At 36.1% G+C, this 24,123-nt stretch overlaps 1 protein-coding gene across 9 annotated transcripts in view; it reads left to right on the forward strand.

Moving 5' to 3' along the window:
* The window catches only part of SOX6 (SRY-box transcription factor 6), a 385,626-nt gene that overhangs the window by 181,721 nt on the left and 179,782 nt on the right, over positions 1–24,123 (forward strand). The window lies entirely within an intron of this gene.

The following is a 24,123-nucleotide window of genomic DNA, read 5'->3' on the forward strand; positions in this document are numbered from 1 at the left end:
GGTATCCGTCGGGGTACAATCATGCTCAGTCCCAGCACCGCAGGCTTGGACATATGTTGAGTTTTATTTCTTTCTTCTGACATTAATCCTATTCACCAGCTGTTCTGCCAGCTGCCATTCTTCAGCTTGGAGATTACATTTTGGGGGATACCAACAAATGCCTAGTTGACCAGTGTTCTCCCCACTTAGTTTAAAAATGATTGGAGTTCTGGGTGAGCATTACTCAGTCTTTTTTACTGCCTCTGTCCTTAACTGTCTTTGAATTCTAGGCTTGATTTATGATCACTTTGAATACACTGCAGAAAAGCCCTCAAAAGGGCTCTGATTTCTACCATGCTGGTAAATCTGTGTGCACAGAAAAAAATAAAAAGGTTTGCAGTTAACATGCTGAAAGCTGTAATTAATGTTACATGCACTATTATGTAAACAGCATTAATTAGTGCCAAATTCTTCTGATAAAAATCATATTTTAGTCAAAAAAATGTCTTAATTTTTCATTTTCACATGTGCCTAATTTAAGAAGTTGCCTTTTTGTAAGAAACGGTTTCACTAATCTGGTTTGAGCAGACTATTAAATCTCTGTTACACTCATAACATATACTAATAAGTCGTATAGATTTCTCAGTTCATATTCCAGATGATCTGTCCATAAGCAGGATGTTAAACATCTGTAGTTTAAGCCTTCTGGGACTAACAAATGCATTAATGCTGGGAAGAAATGTGGCCTGAACAATAAGGTTACAGACCATGTGGTAAAGAAACAGCCCCGATATCATCAACTCAGCACATACGGTGCACTATGACCGAGTTGTAATACAGCAATAAAAGAACAATGAGAGTTTTAAACTGTATCCATTTATAGCATATATTCATCACATTCTTATCAGTAAAGACCGAGAATCCCATATTCAATGTAATTATTTCATGTGGCAATTTAAAGATCTTTGTTGCACATGCTTCACAATTGAGCAAAATTGGCTATTAGCTGGATAAGGTTAAACTAAACTACAATGGTAAATATTTATTACAGGAATATTCAATTAATAACACATACTCAGCATTTCTTTGCACAGCCAGTGATTACATTCAGATCATGTAAAGCAGGCATTGGAATCATCCAACTCGGATCACACTTTAAGAAAACAGTGTATACAGTAATAAAACCCACCCACCTTGAGTCCTTTTCCCTGTTCTCTTTTGCAGAGTTATGACAATGTTCTTCTAATATAGTTATAGAATTAAAGTGTCAGTACTTAACACATGAAATATTTTTCAAGTAGGAGTTACTCTTGACTTCCATCATAGTCAAGAAAAGTTTTTTGGGGGGGAAGAAGGGAGAATCCTAAGCAATATTGCCGATGAGATGATGTTCCAAGCTCACCAGTAGTGAACCCCCTTTACTAAATATGGCCATTCTATTTATAGAAATATTCATATTTTCATTGGTGGCCAAAGCACTGCTTATAGGAAAACCTACAGGTGACTAATAGGAGTTGCTCACTAAGTGGAATAATGAATAGTATTAGGTGTCAATTAAATCAAGCTTCCCCGAGGTGCAGGTGCTCCACAATGTACTGACACATTTCAAGTAGCAGCGCCACTTCACCCATGCATATGAACAAGCACATTTGCATATTAAAAAGCTGAAAATTATTTAACTGAAGCAAAAGTCTTTTAGAGATGATGGAGGTTATTAAAACTGTTGACAAGAAAGAAGGTAATTGCCTGAAAATGAGAGATGACATTCTGCTATACACAGGGAACGTTGTTTTTGTTGTATTGTGCAGCAGTGCCTGGGTGTATAACCTATTACATTGAGATTGCTCCTATGCAATTAGACCCTTTTTGTCCTCACTTCAATAAGGCTATGATTATGAAGGATTGAAGAACACTTGGCATATTGAATGTCTGTTGTTTTTATAACTTCGTCAGAAATGACAAAACACGTTTTGTGTCCTGTTTTTTCTTTGTAGGCTTATTGATTCTGTGATTATAATATTCATAAAAGACAATGTGTTCATGGTTGAACACTCTGTCACTTATACAGGTTTTATTTTTTTTTTTATTTTTGAGCGTAGTACTTGTTTGAATGCCAAGGTGTTAGTCAGAAAGATGGGCATATAGAAAGTAAAAGACGAATAGGTGAGAAATATAGTACTCTGATAATGCCAAATATTTCTATTAAAAGTGAAATAAAAAGACTGTGTATTTCAGAAGTATTTGCTCAGAAATAGTCACCAACTTACGGTGAATTTACTTTTTATCTCTCAGCAGTGATTGTTTTCCTATGTGTTTTCTTTGTCCTGTCTTTCATGGTGATACTGTAAAGAAACCATTTGAACTGCACCTTGCAAGTGGCATGAAAAATTGCTTCTCTGTAAGCCACGAGTGAGGCACTTCATTTAGCTCCCGTACTATTCCACCAGGAAGAAAACAATGGGGCTTCGTTTTACATAACTCCCTAAGATAAAGGTGCCTGGCAGGCAATACTATTTAATGCTTACCACCTAAATGGTCATTTGTGGTGGGATTTGCAAAACTGCCTAAGAGATTTGGATGCCCAGTTCCCATTAAAGTTAATGAGAATTGGCGGCATCCAAATTCCCTTTGCAGCTTTGAAAATGTCAACCAGCCTTTCAGTGTTTGTGATCATGCTGTATGTTAAGAGAATGTTTCCTGCAAGCTCTGTTTTTGTTAGGTTTTCTATTATGTTCCAGGAGTTGGCTGAGAATCTGGAGAGAAGCACAGTGATTGTGGTGACTTGCTTTGAGTTTGGGCAAAGATGTTAACCTTTCTGCTTTAGATACCTTGTCTGTGAATTGGAGATGCTAGTGGTTACTTGAATTTGCAGTATGCTTTGATATCTTTTGAATGAATTTAATTATATAAAAAGGTATAAATACTTGTTAATAAGGAGGCTTTTTGCACTTCTAGGGTCCCAGCCTGTTGAGATGTGTCAGACATGTAAGACCCTCATCTGTCTAACACAGTTTTAAATGGATTAAACCACAGAACATTGTAATGATATAAATTATTTATGATATAATTGATGTACTCAAATACGCAATGAGTCATGAGGATAGATGATCCAAACTCAAGTAAAAGTATGTCATCTATTAGTATTAAGTATCTTTTCAAGAATGCATGATTTCTTTCAAGTTGTGGCTTTTTCATGTGATTGCATTTTAATCTTTTGTCAGCTACTGCATGCCGGGTACTTTCAGCTGACCCTTTCATGAAACCATCTATTTACTTTGATCTCCGAGACACTGAAATTACCAGCTTTCTTAAAATTCCATTAGTTCTGATTTGAAATAATAAACTTTAAAATTTATGGGCTCAAGCCTGTAGTTCTTGCTTAGATAATACACTGTTACACCCAAAATGTAAAAAGAAAAAAAAAAAGTAAAAAAAAAAAAAAAGTATAAAGATGCCAGTTGGACTTATTATTCTGAAATACCCCTGCTGGACCAGATTTTGAAATGATCCTAGTGTTAAACAGCTCTCATTTAGTCACCAAAAAAAAAAAAGTTTTATTTATTAAAGTTCTCAGTGCTGAGAATAGTGGGAACACATCAGAGAAATTGGTCTCTCAAAATCTTTTGAATGATTGAAATAGAGTAGAACTTTCTGGAAATTCTAACGACTTGTTTCTTGGTAAATGTACGAGAAAAATGGAAGCTCAGCAGTAGTCACACAGTTCTGTTCTGGTAATGTGCTTGGTGTGATACATAGTATATATTTGTATATCTCTGTGGTTATATATTGCGTATTTGATATTTCATTGCCTTGGCATCTAGTAGTATTTTCAAAGAAAGAAAACTGATCTATTTGTTCCAAGGGAGTGCACCACTTACTAGCTGTAGCGAACATCTATGGCAAGATAAAATAAACTGTAACTTCAAACACAGTAGCTTGCATATTCATCTATAATATACTGTGGGAAGGTTTGTTAGTCAGGAGAAAGGATAGATGACTGTTATGGGCCAAGAAATATCATTTGATAGGTCTTGTGCAGAAACCATTATGGAAGACTTTTTAAACTAAAAGTAATCTTGTAGATTTTAGTAGAAGATAAATCGGTTTGCATTCTATTGAAAATTAATGTTTCTAAAATAAATCTTGTTTTAACCAGCAAACATTTGGCTTCAACCAAAACACAATCAGAGAATGTTCTTTTTACCATTAGTGAGGCAGAGCATATGTTTCTGCTTTATCAGTTGCTGACATTAAGCATACTGATTTACTGGTTGGAAACTCGTAGTTGAGCCACTAGGATCCATTTAATTTGTTTTAAGAATTCAGCTTAATTTTTCTGCTGCACTTTTACATTTTAGAAAGCAGTGTCATTTTTTCATATTACAAATTTATTTTATATTCTTATCTAGAATCTTTCTATTGCAACACCAGGCAGTGTCCTGTGCTCTGATTCATGGAAAAGCTGAGAGCTGTTCTTTTGGCAGGACTGTCAGTTGGTGGGCAGGTAGGGAAAGAAAAATGCTGTTAAACCCAAGTCTGCAGAACCTCTGCTCCATAACCACTCTGAAATCAGAACCATGCTCATTTTGAAGTGAGTAGCTGCCTAGAGCTTGGTAAACTTTGCAGACTTGCTGCAGGTTATTATTCCCTTACCTGTGCTTAGCAAGGACATGGGTTCAAGAGAGAGATCCCCGCTTGACGGGGACTGCTAAGGTATGGGGTGGCCGCTGACATTTCTGAAATCTCCTTAGTAGCTTTTGTCATGTCCCAGACTTCCAAGAAAGGAGGTACTGCATAGGCTTTGTGAGATGGGGTAGCAGCAGGACCTTTGAAGGTGCTGTCTGCAGTATGATGAGGAAGGGTTAAGGTACCCAAAAGAAGTAGCTGACTTCCCCCAAGGAGGCTCTGAATTCTAAAAACACATTTGCAGTTGGTAGCTCCTCTATTGCTTTGTCTGTAAGGTATTATAGAACAGCATTTTTTTCTGATGGAAGTGATATTTAGGTCGTAGTGTCTTGACTCTGTAGCTGTGTATACCGTGAACATACTTTCCAGTGACCCAAATGATCAGTTGTGGTTACCGACTTTGGATGCTTAACCTGAAACATACTGGGACTGATTTTTCAGATATGTTCAGAACTTATAACTTCAATTTTCGAAACTACCGGGCCCAGCAGCTCTGAAAATGAGATGTAATTTGATTCAAGTACTGTACCTAAATTTTCTGGCTGTTTTTTAAATGCTGCAGTTGTGCATATATCTGTATCTAGCTGTAAGCACACAGATGTATAAATAAATTTCATAAGCATTCAATGTACATAAAATACATGAGTTCTATGTATTATTCCAATTCATCTGGGCAGTAAAACCCAGCTGTCATTAAACAACACTTTCCCTCTTTCAAATGACAGTTATGAAATGGCAGACTAGTCATTCTTTCAAAGACCCAGACCTCATTTATTGAGATGCTCAGAAGCATCTGTTGATTTTGCTGTGCCTCTATTATGCCAGGCTGAAGGTGCTGTTGATAAAGCCTTCTGAACAACCTTCCATTTTAACGAGGATCAAATTCTCTTTATTAGCATGAAAAAAAAGAGAAATATTTTTCATTTGAACTGGATAAAAGCTTCTCCAATTCTTACTAAATGTTTCTGGAGTCACAGTGGTCAATAAACTCTTCCTTTCTTTTCTTGTATTTGGAGATGCTGTCTTGTCTGATAACAGCAAATGTGATAAATAAAAATGTGTATGTATTTCAGTGAGGAAATACACTTCATTCTGCCTATATTTATGTAGGCAGAATTTTTTGTTTCCTTTTATTCAGTTTTGTCTTTAATCTAGCTTAAGAATGGAATGGTTGAGAGCTTTTTTTTTTTTTAAACATTTTGTAGGGATAATGTTGAGAGTTTTGTTAACAAAGAGTTTATATCTCAGACGGAGAAAGATACCTAAACTATTTTCTAGCTATCTAAATCCCAATTACACAAATGGCAATTAGATGCTTAAATTGTATTTAGCTCAAATCCTCGAAGTTATTCAGATAACAGATCTTTGTCTGACACATTTCCTATGTGGAAAGGAGAATTAGGGAGGGGGATATGAAAGCAATAGTACAGTGTATGATGAATTGATTCCTAGGTGATTCGCCTGGCTAGCTCTAGACAGCATTTCTAAGCATCTCAATTAGAAGTTTAAGAAATTAGCTTCTGTCCTACCTTCCAAATTTTGAAATTTCAAACATCCAACTGATACAGTTGATTTTTCCAAAAGATAAGTTAAAAAGAGAGAAAAGTATTTCCTGAAAGCCAGATTCTGATTTACTGTGACTCAGAGAAGATTTTAAACATAGTTTCCTTTTGCACCTTATTTCACTGTTTGATTCAAAACAATATGATTTTTGCATGACATCTGTGGACAAATCTTACCTCTCCTGAGTTCCCTGTTCAGAAACATATATCTGAAAAACTATTTGAAAAATGTCTAGATCTGGATTCTATTTTTTTTTTTTTTTTTTTTTCTTCTAGGTGTACATTGCACAAAACGTAAGAAGGAACTTGGTGCACAAGATCTGTCTCTTGGCCGCTCTTGGTTAATGACAATAACTAAAATGAAATTCTGAGCCCCACTTGGATTAATTAATTATTACATTTTCCAGGCATGAGTATTTGGGGCAGCTCTTTTCTGTCACATGTAATCGTTTAATACTCATTATGAAATTATGGTCAGGATGAGCTTAATAACTTTGCATTGTTGTGTTTTCAATTCAGTTATCTCTATGACACAATGTTATTTTTCAAGTCCTTTTTTTTTTTTTTTTTTTAAATTGTGGTTTGCCAAATTTTCCTGTTTATGAACTATTCAGAGATAATTGAAATTGCCTGTTTCTCACATGTATCCTATTCATGCCATCTGCTACCTGAAATTTAGTTTGGATACTTGCCATGCAGTTGTAAAGTGCTTTTCAGTTTTATTTATTTCTTGTTGACCATATGTTGTGCTTATATTTGTGTGCATTTAGTATCATATATATGTATATGTATATAAAAGAGAAAGCATTCATTTATCTTGATTTACCTAGTTTACAGCAGATTACTTATTATCAGCTGATGTCTCAAGCCCAAAATTAATTTCATTCAGCTTTAGTGAAGTTTGCTCCTTTTTCATGCTAGAAATTGAGAGGTACTTTGTCAAATAAACTTTGAAATTATGAAAATGTTAAGATAGTATAATTGGAAAAAAATATACTGTTGTGCTTAAATTTGCTTATAATGCAGTCTTTCAAAAGAATTAAGTTCTTCAGTAGCCATATGAGATAAAACCTTCTTTCTGTCTGAGAAACTGAGGCATGAAGGGATTGAGGCATTGCTTTTTCCACCACTTATGTTTTGAAAACCATCCTGTTTTACAGGAATGTGGTGATAAACTCTGCTATTCCTATATTGCAGCTTCATTCTAATGCAATGGTTCAGACCCAGTGGCCATCCAGGAGGAAGCAGAGCAGCTACTGCAGCTTCTGCATGCTTGCATGGTAGTTTTATAGTAGTCAGACTTCTTTCTGATATAGTCCATGAATTGTTAGATTTTCCTTAACACCAGTCTGAACAAAAACAATGAGTAAATATAGGTCTGTGACACAACTGAGAGTTGATTTGTTAGGATATTTGTCTTTCTTTTGCAGTGATATGGTATAATTTACTCCTGGCTGTATCACTGAGGAATAACGTTTTCTCTATTTGCTCTTGGAAGTAAATTTTGTAGCAGGTCAGCCATCATATGGCCTTCAGATTCAGGTTTCAGAAATGTATGTTTGGGTATGTCTATATATTTAATATACATTTTGCCTGTATCAAGGGCTAATCAAAGTGCCCAACAGCAGTGTGGAGTGCTGAAAGCCTGCACCAGTCCAGTCATTATGGCTTGGTGTGCACGCTGACTGCTCCCGCTCCTTCAGAGTTCCTGGGAGCAAATTGTTGGAAGGGGGTCGGAGAAGAGTTATGGCTCCACCTCTGTAGCTAAGCAGGTGTAAAGATCCAGCTAGTTACAGAGGAGCATCAGGCTCCATCCACAGCCTCACCTGCTGAAGCAGAGCTGCTCTGAAAGTCTTACTGGGTTCATGTGGTTGTGTTGCTGCCTCCGAGGGCAACAGCATGTGTTTCACTCAATGTTTCTGAAAATTGAACTGCCATTCTTTGCCAGAGAGGGGATGGAAAAGTGGAAGCAGACAGATAAAGCTCTGGTTCACTCTCCAAAATATTTGAGACTCTTGAATGCATGTACTCTGGAAAGAAACTTCTGAAGCTCTGTGTAAAGAAGTATTTTGTTGCTTGATAGCTGTTTAATTCTGCACAAAAGTCCTTAACATGTCTTTTGAGAGGAGGATGTTATCTGCTTTAGAGTCCTTGTCCCAAGCCTTTTATTTTTGTTGCCCTTAGGTTCACTAAATCTAGGCTGGCCCTTGGCAGCTACCTGTGGGGGCAGAATGTGTTTTTTGAGAGGCACAAGAGAAAATAGGAAAAGGAGAAAAGAATGTGTGTTAACATAAAGAATAGATGATGCTATCCAAAGGGGGGGGGGGGGGGGGGGGGGGAAGCCAAAAAAGAGAATAGAAACATTAAAAGAAGGAGAATTTTTTCCTAATTGAGTCTAGATGGCAAGAAGTGGGCACTTGCAGATAGAAGACAGAGATTTAACCTTGCAAGTGGTTTCACCATTGGAGACCACTCTGTTGTCAGCACAGGACCCAGCTTTCCTCTTTTGGGTTCAAAGAACCCTGCTCCCTAAAACCCATGCTTACAGGGTTTCAAACCATTTCGTATTTACTTTCTGGCATTTAGCCTGTGGTCACCTGACAAGTGTGGCATTTTTAGGGTAAATTCTATTATTTTTCCAGGCTCAGGGTTTACTGTCGTCGTTCAGTTTGGAAAATGTGGACTGGATGAATGGGCTTGTTCCTTTTGTAGGGGATTACAATAACACACGGAAGCTTGTGAGTGCTTCTGACAGATGTGTTGGCGGCCTGCCACTGCATGAAGGGTGCGGCCCTGACTGACAACTTGCAATTATATGATGATGAATGGTTCTGATGTGTGTTCAAGAGAAAACCACTTTCTAGAAAGTGAAAGTTATGCATACGGTTCCTATAAAGTAAGTCTTAAGAAAGGCCCTAACTTCTATTTTTTGTTGGGCTAACCGATTTGGATCCTCTTTTCTGTCAAGCTTTGTCTGGCTTTGATAAATAAGGGCCAAACCAAAGTTTATGTGGGGAAAATTAGCTCTGGCCCATTTTTGGCTTAAGAAATGCTTTATCTGCATTTTTAGTCAAACTGACATCATCACTGTAGAGATACACATGCATTCACACAGAGAAATACTTAAATATATACACATGACTGTGCAGTAGCCAACAAGTTCATCAAAGAAAATCCATCGAGCAAAAAACCACTTTTCTGTCAGGGGTATAATTCACCCATCAGTAGGCCTGTGCAGCTCATGTTAGTGTTAATGGGAGTTTCAGCCACACACCAAAGACAGAATGTACCCACAGATGACTTGTAAATGATCTCTTTCTTTGCTAGATTTAATCCAGATTTTTGCAGCACGGTACTGTTAGAGTCACAGCCTCTGAGCAGCAAGACACAGAGAAGGTCCAGTGTGGGACACCTGGCACCTTGGCCCTGGCAGGTTGCTGCAGGATGTAGTTGATGTTGTCTAAGATGGTGTTATTTTGTAATGCAGGGATTGTATCTAGTAGCTGATGTGAATTGCGCAGTTTTGGCGAGCTGTTAGGGATAACTTTGCCTGTTAGCACTTGGTATTCTGAATTGAAACCAGAACACCTGAAAAACAAGAGAAATCAAGTTTTTTAGATTAAGATATGCTGTTTAAGGAAGGAACAGGAGGTTGTAAAAGTAGTGTTTAAAAAAAATATATCTAAAGGTTGCTCGATTTGAAGAAAAATAAGAGCATATGTCTCTGACAATATAGATAACATCCTTTTGGATGCAGTTGTTCCTGTGCAGCTTTCTGTTTGGTCAGCTCTACTAACCCTTTTTGTGGAACGCTGGTCCTTGTCTTTGTCATAAAGAGTTGTAAACTTCTTCAAAAGAAAAAATGTATTTTTGCTCAAAAGCTTAACCTTAAGTGTAGGTGGAACATGCTTATGGCATTCAAATTTGTAGTCTAAACTTTGCTGAACTTACCACTGTTAGAGAGGAGTTGTTAAGCAGCCTGATCTGACATGGTGATTCCTGCATGACTTTGCAGTGAACAACTCTTGAGGTTTTCCTATACGTTTGTTGGCAATATTTGTTCCTGTTCTCTGATCAGCTACATAATAGAGTCAAAAGTTAAATTTTAGGGCTCTTATCTCTGTTATTATCCATCTTGTGAAATTATTTCACCAGTGCAAAAAAAAGAGTGAAGTAAAATGCAATCAAAAGAAATGGGCAAACTTTATACCTATTTAGTAAATACCTGCACACTGTAATGGACTGTGGCAATTTAAAGTCTTTAACCTATGTTCTGTGACTAATCACCTGTAGTTTTAGGTGCTGAGTAGGCCCAATTAAAAGCTTTCAGAAGAGAGATGTTATTGTCTTTGTATCAAAGTTCACATTTACACCACTGTTTGTAAGATAATAAACTCATTAAGGAGTTGCATTTTGCTGAGGTAAATACATGATTTCCTGTCAGCTGACCAGATAGCTGACCAGTGCCAGATAGTACATGGATAGGGGAGAGTTCGCTTAAAGAATTGTTGTTCCTAAATCTGAAGTATTCTCAAGATAGCCTTGTCTAAAATTGGAAAATTCTCTGAACCTGAGAAATATGAGTCATCTTGCTGCAGAATAAAAATAAAATAAATTCCAGGTGCCTTCCATGTGCCTGGGGTATACAGGCAGCTCTGGGGCCTGGCTGCCTTGGTAAGAGCTGGGCCTCGCATGCTGCTGCCCTGCCTTGGAGTAGGCAGGCTTATGCAGCCTGCAGGCCGCTGGCTTGGGCTGAGCACTAGCAGTTGTTCCAGCTCAGACAGCAAGTTTTGTGACAGGTATAGCTGTGGAAGGAAAAAGGAACAAACATAAAGTAATTCAGTAAGCTTAGGCCAATGAGTTCTGAAGGGTCTGTGGATTTCATTAGAAGTAATTAAGATGCTTCCTTGTCACTGTTTCCAGGGGTCTGCATCAGGAAGTATGTAGGTGCTGTGCATGTACCAGTATTAAAAGCAGTCCTTGTCACAGAGAGCTCCCAGTCGTCTTGTGATGAGAGAGAACAGGTGAAAATATGATCAGTGTGGAAAAGTGGGCACCGCTGACAATGATGTTAGCGTATTTGATACAAGGAGCAGCAGTCGCAGTGAACCACCTGCCCAGCCATACATAAGGTGGTGTAAATTACACCTTGCCCATAAATAAGTGTTTAAAAAAAGCTTAAGGAACCAGAGATGTGTAACTTGCGATGTTTGAGACTCTGCCTTCCTATGTCTAAAGTGCTCATGATTATATAAATAGTGTGAGAGTGCCAGTGTAGGAGTAGGGTTTAGGCAGGTTTGCAGCAGCCTCCAGATTAGAAGACAGATTAGTTGACAAAAAAGTTTGCCTGGCTGTCTAAATGCAATGAATCCTGTGGGTAATGTTTAAAAAAAAAAAAAAAAATCCCACTAAGGTAATCCTCATGTGGAGTAAAGACAACGAAAATGCAACCAAAGGGTAAAAGATTCTTCTCAACTTTAATGTATGTAAACACAAACTAGATGGACCAAACTGTGAGCACATGGAGAACCTGGCAGCAGCTGAAACTTCCACTTTGGCTTGGTATGAAGAAACTTTTACACTGCATGTTCAACGCACGGTGGCCATGCTACTTCTGTATGAGGTCCATACATACAACCTGTTATACAGAAAATCTAACCATAAAAATTATGCAGTGGATACTAAGGATACTCTAACATGCAGAAAATATAACCTGATATAGATGTAAGAAATATATAGATCCTGCTGTGGATTTTGTTAGTCCTGAAGTACAAGTGCTGTGGATTGTGATCTACGGAATTCAGTAGGAGTCAAATCTTCACCTGCTACTTGTGCACTGAATTTGGTAATACATTTAATGAATAAAGCATATTATAGTTTTCCAAAATACTACACCATTTAGCATTATAACAAAGATATTTTCTATTGTATCCTGTTCTTGCAGCTTGTAAATCAGAACTTATAACTGAGCAATTTTTTGCGTAGGGGTTGTTCTGATAACATGAGATTTTCTACCGGCCCTAAGTATGAGAAAAATCCTTCTAAACAATTGAGTCTTTGTTAGATTGTTTTGCGTTTGTTTTAAGAGTGTATCATAAAACAGCATTAATCTTTAGTATTTCAAAGTAACTGTTGCAGAACTTCAGACATGCTTAAATTTTCTTGGGAGTTGGGCAACTAAAATTCAGCTCATTAATTTAAACCGTTAAAACGATTGAGTCTGGATCAAATCAACAAGAGCAAGGAGACTAAATGTTTAAGACAGAAATCCTGTAATTTTTTTTTGTTGCCTGCAATATAACTTAGAGAGAGTTCCAGAATAATTCTCAAGCTCCATTGCCTATTTCTTGCTTGTTAATGAGGAGAATTCTGGAAAAGAAAGGCCATTTATTTACAGAATAGGATATACAGAATAGCTCAGAACAGGAAGCATGTGCTTATTGTGGTTACCTTTCTCCGTGGCTTTGAAGGTTTAATTACATTGAAAATCTATTTAACCATCCAGGTAGCAGATTTTAGTTGAGAACTCCCCAAGTATTATTAAATTTGCTCTCAGGTGTTCCCAAATGACCCCCCATTTTCTCAGCTCAGAAATCCATTGTATCGCTGTGCTACCTATTTGGGAAAGATATATATAGTGATGAGTTTGTGCATCACCTTTGGAGGCAAAGATTATTTTCTGTGTAGAAACACTCGATGAGTTAACGGGTCATGTATGGCATCATGCTATGGCATCACTTGCTCAGAGCCAGCAGGGGAAGCTGTATGGATCTGTCAGCCTGCACGTGGGGGATGTCATGACATGTTCTGCCAGGAGAGCAAAAGGGGTGGTGTCAGTTTGGCCATTTTAAGACAGGGTGCACTCTTTTAATTGCTGAAGCCTGGTGTGGAGAAACTGAAGTCCAGTTCCTGTTCATTCTCTCTTTAATTCCATGTGATTGGTAGCAATCAAATCACCATTGTCTCCAAATCTGGCTACTAAATCTAATTGCTGAAAGTCCTATAAGCGCAGGTTTAAAAAATGTTCTAATATTGCAGAATGTCTCAATAACTAATGAAAACCTTCTTTAGTTACTCAACAGAACTTAAAATGTTTTTAAATGAAAACCGTTTTTGTTTTTATGTAGATAAGTGTAATTTTTCATACATGATTAAACAATATTTTTCCTCCAAAAGAATTCTGATTCATCCAGTTCACTAACGGGATGGTCCTCAGTGAATGTGAAATTATCCAGTTGTTTGTTATATCCTTACCGGTCCATCTGAAGCCTTAGTGTCTGTACATTACTTATTATTCAAGCTGTGCTCTGAAGACATGATTATTACACAATAGTTTTTTTCCCCCAGCGTGTCCTGTAAATGTACTGCAAACATAAATTATCTTCTCAAAGTCTTTGTGAAGAGGAAAGGAGGGTAGTGAGTATACCAGCTTCATAGGTATGCAGCTAAGACAGAGTGCGACTTCAAAAACATCGTTGATTTATTAGCTCTGTTTAGTGTGAGGTGCTCAGGTCTTAATTCTTTTCCACAGGATGTAGTGTAGCAGTTTATATATAGCTATATGTATTGTAGCCTCAGTCTTTACACTGACTTTACATTGACACAGCTGCAGCTGTGAATGTTCAGCAATTCCTCAAATACAACCCCAAGTTTTTTTAAATTGAGCTCCCAGAAAATGAAGTGCCATATCTGCGACCCATCATTTCTCCTTTTGCAGTTCCCTCCCTCATTCATTTAATTTCTTCAAACTTCTGCAATGAAACGTGGCCAGTGATCATGAGGACAACAGTCCCTCCCATTTGCTCTGCAGTTCCAGTTTATGCCTTCGTCTGAGGTTGTCCCATGTACTGAATGTAACAAGAATCCTGTAAAAAAAATTCTCTTAATTGCATGTATTTTATTTTTTTTAATTTAAAGAACGTATCATAACACGTGCATGGAATGAATCAGGATTTCCTGGAACACTTTATTTCTAGCATTCCTATATCTTTCCAGTGCTTGACTTTACAAAATTAATAATCTTTTATGAGGAAAAAAAATGGTGGCTACTTGTGAGCTGTATATGTATAGGGACATGAATACTTTAAAATATTATTCTTGAAGATATTAGTGTGTTATTTTCTTAAATCTTTTCACAGATCTATAATAAACCAGCTATTATTCCTGAAATATATATCCCTGGCAAGCAGCTTGGTGAGGTTTGTAAACCTTCTAAGGCTCTGCTTGCTGGAATTAACTCAGGAAAGTCTTGTGCGTATTCTATGTTTGTATTTATATAAAATGTGATAGTTTAAGTCGACATTTTATTAGTATGAAGGAGGCAATAGGATTGATTTTGTCAGTGTATTTTAGTGTCCCAGGAAAGACCACATCATCTGTCATAGAGACCTTCAGGAATGGTAAATAGAGAGGAGATTCTAGCTATTGTTTTCATTCCTTTGCATCCTCGTTTGAAGTCATTTCAAATCAAGAGCATATTATTTTGCTTTCTTTGTATTATACTTTTACATACAAAAACGCTTAAGGCTTTCTCATGAAAAATTCTTTTTGTTATACAATTGTTTTAATTTCAGAATATTTTATGTAAGAGCTGAGTTCAGATTTTTATATGCAGTATTAAGAAGCCTTCAAATCATTAAACAGATGTTTATTACTGCATTATTAGGGTAATGAGTAGAACATGATTTGGGGGAACAAAATAGAGGTCTGTTGAATCATCCACATTTTGTTCATAAATCATCTGGTGTCACAAATCTTCTGAGGAACATTAATCAGTTTAATAGAAACCTTTTCTTGCTTTTCAGGAAGTCCCCTCCACTTCCCCCTGACCAGAAACTAACCTGGTGTGAAGGATCAAATACCTTTATTTGCGTATACCTTTCATTTAACATGTTTTTACTCCCCAAAACTTTTACTAACATTTTCATAGCCATTTCACAGAATTTCTGCTTTGTTAGAAGATATAATGCTTAATTGGCATTGCACTTGGTAGGAGAAAATGTAATGGAAAAAATGACTACTTGAGCTACCAAGCCACTCGTGAGTTGAGATGGGATCCTGTGCTTGTTTCAGTTCGGTATGAGAATCTGGGATAACTGTGCAGTGTTTGAGAAAAGAGAATCTGAGCTCATGCCTGTTATAGAGATGAGTCCAGTGGCTGTACTATTGAACATTAGCTGACATGCAGTTTGCAACTTCTTGAGGTTCTAGGGAAATTCTTTTGTAGAGGAAAGACGCTATAAGTCCAGAGGCTACATGATACGTGGCTTGTTCCAGAGCAATTAAACAAAGAAAGATTTGAAGATTAAATTCTCCATAGTTTGAGTAATAATGAGAAAAATGTCACTTCAACTCACAAGTGTTTGAGAAGAGTGGATACCAAAGATGAAAGTGAATTGTTTAGGGTTTTAAAAGGACCATAACAAGGAGTGGAGGTATGAGATTAAGAGAAAGAATAGTTAGATTGAATATTGGAAGAACTTACATATCTATTTAAGACTAGGTAGACTTTGATGAAGCTATGCTGATGAGTTCTAGCTAAGTTACTGGCTCAACCTGTTTTTTCCACTGTGAGGAAAAGAAGTCAACACAGAAAGATGTGAAGATGTGGAAGCAAGGAAAATAATCAAGATTTTGAGATCTACTTACACCAGCAAAATTTCCTCCTTCTGCAAAATAACAAATATTGCAAATCCTATTGATTTTGTTAGTTTGCTAATAAATGCATAGTAAGAGACAGCAAAATAAGTGCATCATTCTCCTCTGATATGTCAGTTTATGTAATCTCTTGCCCAGGGATTGCAAGCAAATTGCTCTCCCCTTTTCCTGACTCTCCCTGATTGCTGTGTGGAAAGCTTGAGACTATCTCTTGCTAATATTATATGTTCACTTGGGAAATAAACAGAGGTGCACATACTTAGGGAATAGGTGATTACGTATAATATACAGTATACTATCATTGTAATGCAAATAAGGCAACGATGTATACTTCAATGAATGCAGCCAATCTAACAGTAAAGTATAGCTTATAATGGAAGGGAAACTTTAAGTGGAGGAATGAAATGTACATGTAATTTTGACAGACTTAAAAGATATTTCTTTTCTACTAATACGCCAAAACACTGCATCCAAGCAATCACACTGACATTTCAGAAAGCTCCCTTTGACATACACAGTGTATTGTCTAGCGCAGTGTTCATGAAATTAACATTTTCCTGGAGTAATCATATACAATTAAGTGACCAAATAGTTCTGAGGCAATACAACTGGATTTCACAGGAACTAAATATATTTCTTCACACGGATCCTTCATGTTTTAGTTGAGCAGTCATTAGCATGTTTATAATGGTTCTAATTTAGCACAACATTTTCTGAATTTTATCCTTGAGTCATTTACAAATTGTTCATATTGAGTAAACAAAGGAAACAGATTGCATTTTATACTTAGTAATTTATCTGAAAGAAGAGGGGAGGGTTAATTGTCTGAAAGTTTTGCTCTGTTTGGGGAAGTGATTCTAGTCTTGCATTGCTTGGCACACAATGTCTTTTTCCCTCTGTTCTGGGAAAAAAAAGAAAAAAAAGAAAAAAAAAAGAAAAAAGAATGGAGAAGTGAGTAAAATGAAAAATTAGGAGCAGGACAGGATTGGCCACTCCCAAAGGGTAGTGTGGAGCAGAATTGGAGCTGGCACGAGATTATCTAAAACAGTTGGTGCATTCCTTAATGATCAAGTGCTTGAGAAGTCCAGCTCTGTTTCACAGAGCATCTGTGTTGATGTTTATATCTGTGCCCTGCTGTATGGGAGAAGCATGCTTTCTCTTGTTGTTTTTCTAAAAATAGTGTGGCATATAGCATTGTATGAGTTATTTTAAGAGAACAAAAACATTTGCAAGGTTAAAGGTTCTGCTTTTTAATAAATAAATAAAAATAAAGGTCAGAACTGTATCTTGGGTTATTCTTTGCATGAAATTCAAACTTCTTTTTATCCAGAGTTTTGCACGGAGCAGAACGCTCCATGCAAATGCTCTTTGCACTGGAGAATTCCTGTTGAAACAAGCCATCTTAGGCAGAATTGGTACAAGCTTCAGACTCTGCAGCTTTTCCACTAGCCACATCATAGAAAGCAGGTCTGGAAATCACTCCCAGTTAAATTCCGGTGTTTCTGTTCAGAATGTCTGTTGTTTCATGCAAGATCTAGACCATTCAAGTAGTGCAAATGAATTCAGAGGAAAACCAGAACATTTTAATGCCTAATTATATTTAGTGAGCTTGGAGAGTTTTAATTAAAAGTTAAGAGAGCTCTCCAAGCTCTTACAGTTCTAATTTTATCATATTGTGGAAATCTTGTCACTGTGAAAAAATGTACAGCAGTTGGCAGATTTTCGTGGTTCCCTGTCCTAAACAGAACTCTAATGCTAGGTAGGCAGATCACAATTGCATTTCCATTATTGCTTTTACAAGAAAACATCTACTGAGGACTGACCCTCTTGCCTCTAATCACATCTAGGAAGTCTTCTTTGCAGTACATGCCCTTTTTGGTTTTGTTTTCTTAGGATGGGGAGTTGCAGTACTGCCTACAGGTTGCATTGAGAATTAGGACCAAGTTGTGATTCATGATCAGAAATGTGTTGCATGTTCAACACAACCCTGGTGCAATAAGCAATCTGTGCCAGAGACATCACAGAGTAAATAGGCAAAGAAGTGGATGGGATCAAACCAATACGGGAGAAGGGAATAAGCAATGGGCCACGATTACCTTGCTCCTTAATGGCAGGAACAGGGTATAATATTTAGGAGTTAAATCCTTTGTAATTTGCAATAGATGTAGCAAAAAGGACTAGCAGGTTTTTTTTTTTTTTTTTTTTGTTTGTTCTAAATGTCATATTGCTTTTGTTTGTGTTGTGATTGTACTTTTTTTAAAAAAAAAAATCCCCCCACCAAAACAAAACAAACAAAAAACAAAGAACAACAACAACAAAACAAAAACAAAGAACAAACAAAACCAAAATCACCAAAAAACTGTTGCCCAAAGAAATCAGTTTACTAGCTAGCAGCATGTCTGAAATGCCTTGTATTTTAATTTTCTGTTAGACCACGACAATTAATTACTTTAGGAGAACAGTATGGAAATTGAGAAGGATGAGATGAGATTCCCCTGACCTGCCTCTCCACTGACAGCAAGATTGAAGCCAAGCTGCTTATGAACAAGAGACAGTGCCAGCACATTACAACTGTGGATGTTGAGCCTTCAGGCTGATTTTTGATTAGTTTTGTATTGTTGCTGTCTCTTTTATTTAAAGTTTTTTTGAAACAGAAAAGGGTAATTTGTGTTTGAAAGAAGAAAAAAAGTAACTATGGCAACAAAGAATCTATTTTAGTGACATTACCCAAACTTTACATGCTTGGATGAAAAAAGGATAGTACCATCCTGCAGTTAAGTTTCTGATAGTCATGGTTAAATTATATTTTTTTTCTCACATCAAGAATGTAAATGTGAAGTCCTTAATTTTATTTTGAATTGCTAGAAGATAATAAAATCTTCTTCTTTCAAAGGGAGTTAAAGCAACCTTTTGATTTTCCCTTTAATATCAAAATGTTACAGTTTGCATATAATTTTAAAATACATAATATGAAGAGTGAAAATTAGGAAACATTTTTACGATATAGATCTATGCTATGTGCTTTCGATCTGTGCTCAAACATATCTGACAGGCAGAGCCTTCACGAAAGGCATGCAATCAAGCTGTTATGCACTCAGAGATGGATCAGTTAGTCAAAGGTCCCAACTAATCTGCAGAGTTATATAAAAACTCATCATCAGATTTGAAAAAATGTTCTTCATTTTCTGAATAGCTCTTTTTTTTTTTTTTTTTCTTTTATGAATGAGTCTAATAATAACACCAATGGACCTGGTGTTTTAGTTTACTTGTAAGTGACAAACACCAGCTAGGGTAAATCTAAATTATGCTTGATTTTATTCAGGAATATTTGTAAAGTACTGATTTTATTTAGATTTTTCTACTTTGAACTAGATTTAGTATTCTCTGAGGAACAGTGAAACAAACCTTTCTTTCAGATGTACAATGGGTTATTTTGTTGTGGTCATTATTTTAGATATCAGGTCTTTAACTTCATGCACTTAAATGCACAATTTTGTTTGAGGCTTGGGGAGAGATGTGCAAAGGTAGAAGGGGGAGTAGGGCAACAAAATGCTAGCCTCTGTAATGTTTATTTGAAGCTTATTGGGTTTGGGGAAAAAATAAAATCTCTTCTGTAATCCATTGAGGTAGGCCTTGTAAGCACAGAGATGCCTATCCCTAGGTGTTCATAATCTCATATAACATTCTTTCAAAGAAAAAAACATCATTTTTTCTCTAACAAATCTTCATAGATGCTGACAGGGTAATTCCACTTGTGCTGCTTTTCTCATGATTAAGACTTGAATGAGGCATTTGAACTCATTTGACAAAGGCTGATCCAAAGGACACATTTTCTCCTGTGGAGCTAAAGGCAAATAAATGCAATGAGAGAATATAAATGTAATTGTTAGAGAACATAGAATGTAAGAGAAGGAAGAACTTGCATATTGTTATCTAGTCCCAAAGCTTGCAAAAATATATTCTTATGTTTAGCAATTACTACTAAATTGTAATAGATTGTAACTGTAGACTGTAAACTCTGAAGTAGAGACAAAGGTGCCACTAAATCTCAGTATTGTTCTTCTAAAATGCAGACGTGAAGCTTCTCCTCCTCCTACTGAGGATCTGATCATGTTTTAGAACTATTTCTCTTGTAGGATGTCTGATTTCTCTTCTAATTCCCCTACCCTGTCTTTTCCAGTGCTTCTTTCCTTGATATGTAACAGTTCAGATGCATGTAGAAAAATGTCACCTATACCTTTGATTGAATTATATTTCTGTATTGTTTATGAACTTGCTATGCATTTGCAATCATTATTAATAAATCAATGTGCTTTTGTCTTCTGTCACAAAGTAATGTATATATTCAAAAGGAATTGTATGCAAAACAAGTCGTTTTAGAACTCATATCATTGATAATTATCAGTTTGCAGTATTGTTACATGTTTTGAGAGAAGCTTATTATAAAAGAAATAACAAGGCAGTGCACAGTAGAAAGAACAAGACAGTTCAGTTGATCACTGGTATAGGTGTTATAAATATGCCAGTCTGTACTATAGTGTTTTATTAAGTCTCAGAAAGTCAAAGCTGATTTGAAATAATAATGTCTGACAGTGCTTTGAAGTTTTGCTGCTGCACTCTCACATTTAGGCTTTCTTTTATGTATGACTTTACCATAAAAAACAAAAACACACACACGGCATGAGTGCTTTTTTTCTTATCTGTATTTCAAATAAAGTAATAAGAGGCTACTTCAGTGAATTAAAAAGAAAAAAAAAGAAGGAACAATCCCCCCAAATCAATGAGGATAGGTGCAGGCTATTGTAAGGTCATACAGTGTTCATGTAACCCATAGCTGGGTTTGCTAACTTGTTGAAATTAAAAAAAAAATAATAAAAAAAATGTGGGGGGGGGGGAATAAGGAAGAGACAAGAGGCAAAAGCTATCCTTGATAGGAACAAGATGACTTTCGTTTAGTCGGAAGAACTTGAGAGCTTGGCTGTGATAGCTAACACACTCGTTCTTCATCACCGGTCGTGCAACAAAGAGCTGGATTCCATCCATTCCATGACTGATTGATTACCCAATGGACAAATGTTAATTCTTTTCATCGATGCTTTGACATTGTGGAGAGATCCTTTTCATCTAACACCTAGGCTTTTTTTCGTTTCTGCTTATTTATCTTTTAACATCCTTTTCTCGTTCACCTTTGCAAAATTCTCTTGTGTAGCAAGATCCTCACAGTACTTAAAACTTCTTTACAATTAAAATTGCTAACACATTATGTAATAAGCCATGATATTAAATAATACCTAATGTTTCATTTAGTCATCTCAGTCTAATTATACTTAACCTGTTTGCTGTCCTTGAAAGAGTTTTTCTCGTAGTTCACAACAGAAGAATATAAAGATGAGAATCTATGTGTTGCTAATACAATAAATTGCTCCAGTGCAACTGCATGAGTTTGATCCTACATTTGTCAGTACAAAATATGCTACTTTGCAGCATAAACCCAACTGTGGTTTATAAAGTCAGTGAGAAGAGCTAAAAATGTATAAATGCTAATTTCTTTCTTTGCTTCTTTTATAATTATCTTTAACAAGAATACCCCTGAATTTCACAAATGCTGGGATCCACAAGGTTTCATAATGGTTCTGAAGCAGAGCCTCCATGCAGGGAGAGTGATGCAGTGCAGATGTGAATTTGGGCTTCATCAATGTTCAGTGCTGGATTCCGAGTCGATGTTTTGTTTCTATAATGAATCAAATCAGAAAATGAATCAATATGGATGAAGACATTTCACTGATGTCAGAAGACATCTTTGTAGATTTTATATGTATGTAAAAATTAATTTTCAGTACAGAAAGAAGAAAAAATTCCCTTTCTTACTCACAAACCTTTTCAAAATGTGTGTTCATGAACACAGAATGTAGAACTTGAAGGGAAACATGCCTTTCAAGTGTAAGCCTTTATATTTAGTTTTGTGCCTAATGTGAGGGACCTCCAGAGAGCTTTAACACACACCACGATTTTAAATGTTAAAATTTTTGTGGATTAGCCCCACTAATTGAAAATTTACAGGAATTTCAAAAGAAATATTTTTACAGTGTTATTAAAAGGTTCATTGTGTATTCTTGTTCCCAATAACAAAATACAGAAGCTATACATTGTGTGGTCAGATGTATAATGTAGAATTTGAGTAGCACAGGGGTGTTTAAAGAAATTCTTAAGGATTTTTTCAGTCATTTATAGAGATAAAAATTGTAACTAGCAATGTGACAATATCAAAAAAAAATGCACACAGATTGGCCTTTTTTCCATTTGAGTTCTTTCTCTGTCTGTCTTTAGAAATATACGGTTTGCTCTTATGCAATGTAATAACATTACAGATAGCCACGCATGTTTTTAAGAAAAGTGAAAGAAGAAATAAAGCAAGTGCTTTCATGGAAAGTATTGTACCAACTCTTGCGATATTCTGTAATTGATTCTTTTTAAAATGTTAATGTTTTTCCTTCTCTGTATGAATTGAGGAAAATACCTCAGTTAAAAATCAGTAGGATATAAAACCTATAGCAAACATCAGAATAAAACTCTAAATATGATTGTCCTATTTTTTTTTTTATTTTTTTTTTTCCCCAGGGATGAGGGGTCTGAAATTTTGGCAGGGGAGAAACACAGAAACATCTTTTTAAACTAATGATGATATCACAAAAAAAGGACAAATTACAATGTTCTATTGATAATTGATGGTTATTTCTTGATTCTTCTATTATCAGGCCAGAACTCATAAAAGTAATAAGTGCCTGTTATTGTTAAAAGTAAATTGTTATTATATAACAAATATTTTAACACTGCCTATTGCAACTTAGAGCTCCTTAATTTTGTCTCTTTCATAGAAAGATATAATTAGTAAATAAATTAGCTTTTCTACTGAAATATTACTTCAAAAACATTTACAAGCTGTGTTGTCTTTCCACGGAGGCTTGCACGGTGAAAATCTGTTGCAATTAAAACCTGATCTTTGATCTTCTGGTAGCTACAGTTTGGTATGCTTTCAACTGGTTTTCCTTTTTTGTTTGTTTGTTCATTTGTTTTTTCAAGGGAAGATGCTAATGTGATTTTTTTTTAGCTGAAATTATTTGAATTCTAAAATGTGACTGGCTTTTTCTTCCTTGAACTTTTCTTTGAATCTTTAACTCCTCCTTTTATGACTTCTTCGAATGCTTCTCTCTCTTAGTCTTTGTAGACTCCTCTGAGGTGGTAGGCACTGTTACGTGCTGTATTGTTGCTCTCTGTTGCCATTCTTCGTCTGGGCTTTCTCCTTTTATTGTCACTCGTGTGAATGCTTCTAATGGGACTGCTGACATGAGAATTTGAGCCAAAATTTGGCCTTAATCTACCAATAATTTAACAGGAGATGTGTTAGGCTGAATTCTGCCTTCATGTATTCCCAGGTGTTGATTCTTAAGTGACTGGAGTGGTAAAAGTGCAAATGTCATCAAAATTTGGAAAGTTATTAGTTGGTAAATCATTTTGTAAATTGATCTTCTTTTCATGCAAACGGCAGGGTTTCTAACAAGCTAAAGTGTGTGGCTATGCCCAACATATTCAGGTGAGAACCAAGGTGCTCAGCACCCCAGGGTAATATGTGGTCTTACAATGTAGGCTATTTGAAAAATTCATTGTAGGAATAGAGTTGCACTTGTCATGTTTTTGATATTTTGCTAAACTGGGCTTAAATGATTCCAATGATCTTTTTCCAAGGCTTTGTTGATGAGTCTACCAATGAAAATAAATACATGTTGTTTAATAGATATTCTATGATTACTAACTTGGAAGAGAAAATAAGTATTCAGTTGAGTGTAAAGTTTTCTTGCTGACTGTTAATAAATCTGAATTAAGGTTCCTAAACTCATAATATTCTGAATCATGGCATCAGCCATAAAAATTCCCGTCTTAAAAATCAGTTTTTGCAATTTATCTGTAAGGTTATGTGTAGACTATGTATAGGTATTTAGACTTCAGAGTCAATTAGTTTAATTTGGGAACTAAAAAAACCTTTAGATTGTATTGAAGAGTCTGCTATGCTCAATATTCGATTTTCTAGTGGAATCAGGGTCTGATCGTATGAAACTTACTACAGCTAATTTTCTACCTTCTCCTAAGTATAATGATTTCAGTGACAGTTTTGCCTAGAGAAGGCCTCCCATACTGGGAGACATACTGGGACAAAGGTTGAAAATGTATTCTGAACTTCAAA

Source organism: Cygnus olor, chromosome 5 (assembly GCF_009769625.2).
Source record: "Cygnus olor isolate bCygOlo1 chromosome 5, bCygOlo1.pri.v2, whole genome shotgun sequence".
NCBI classification, from domain to species: Eukaryota; Metazoa; Chordata; class Aves; order Anseriformes; family Anatidae; genus Cygnus; species Cygnus olor.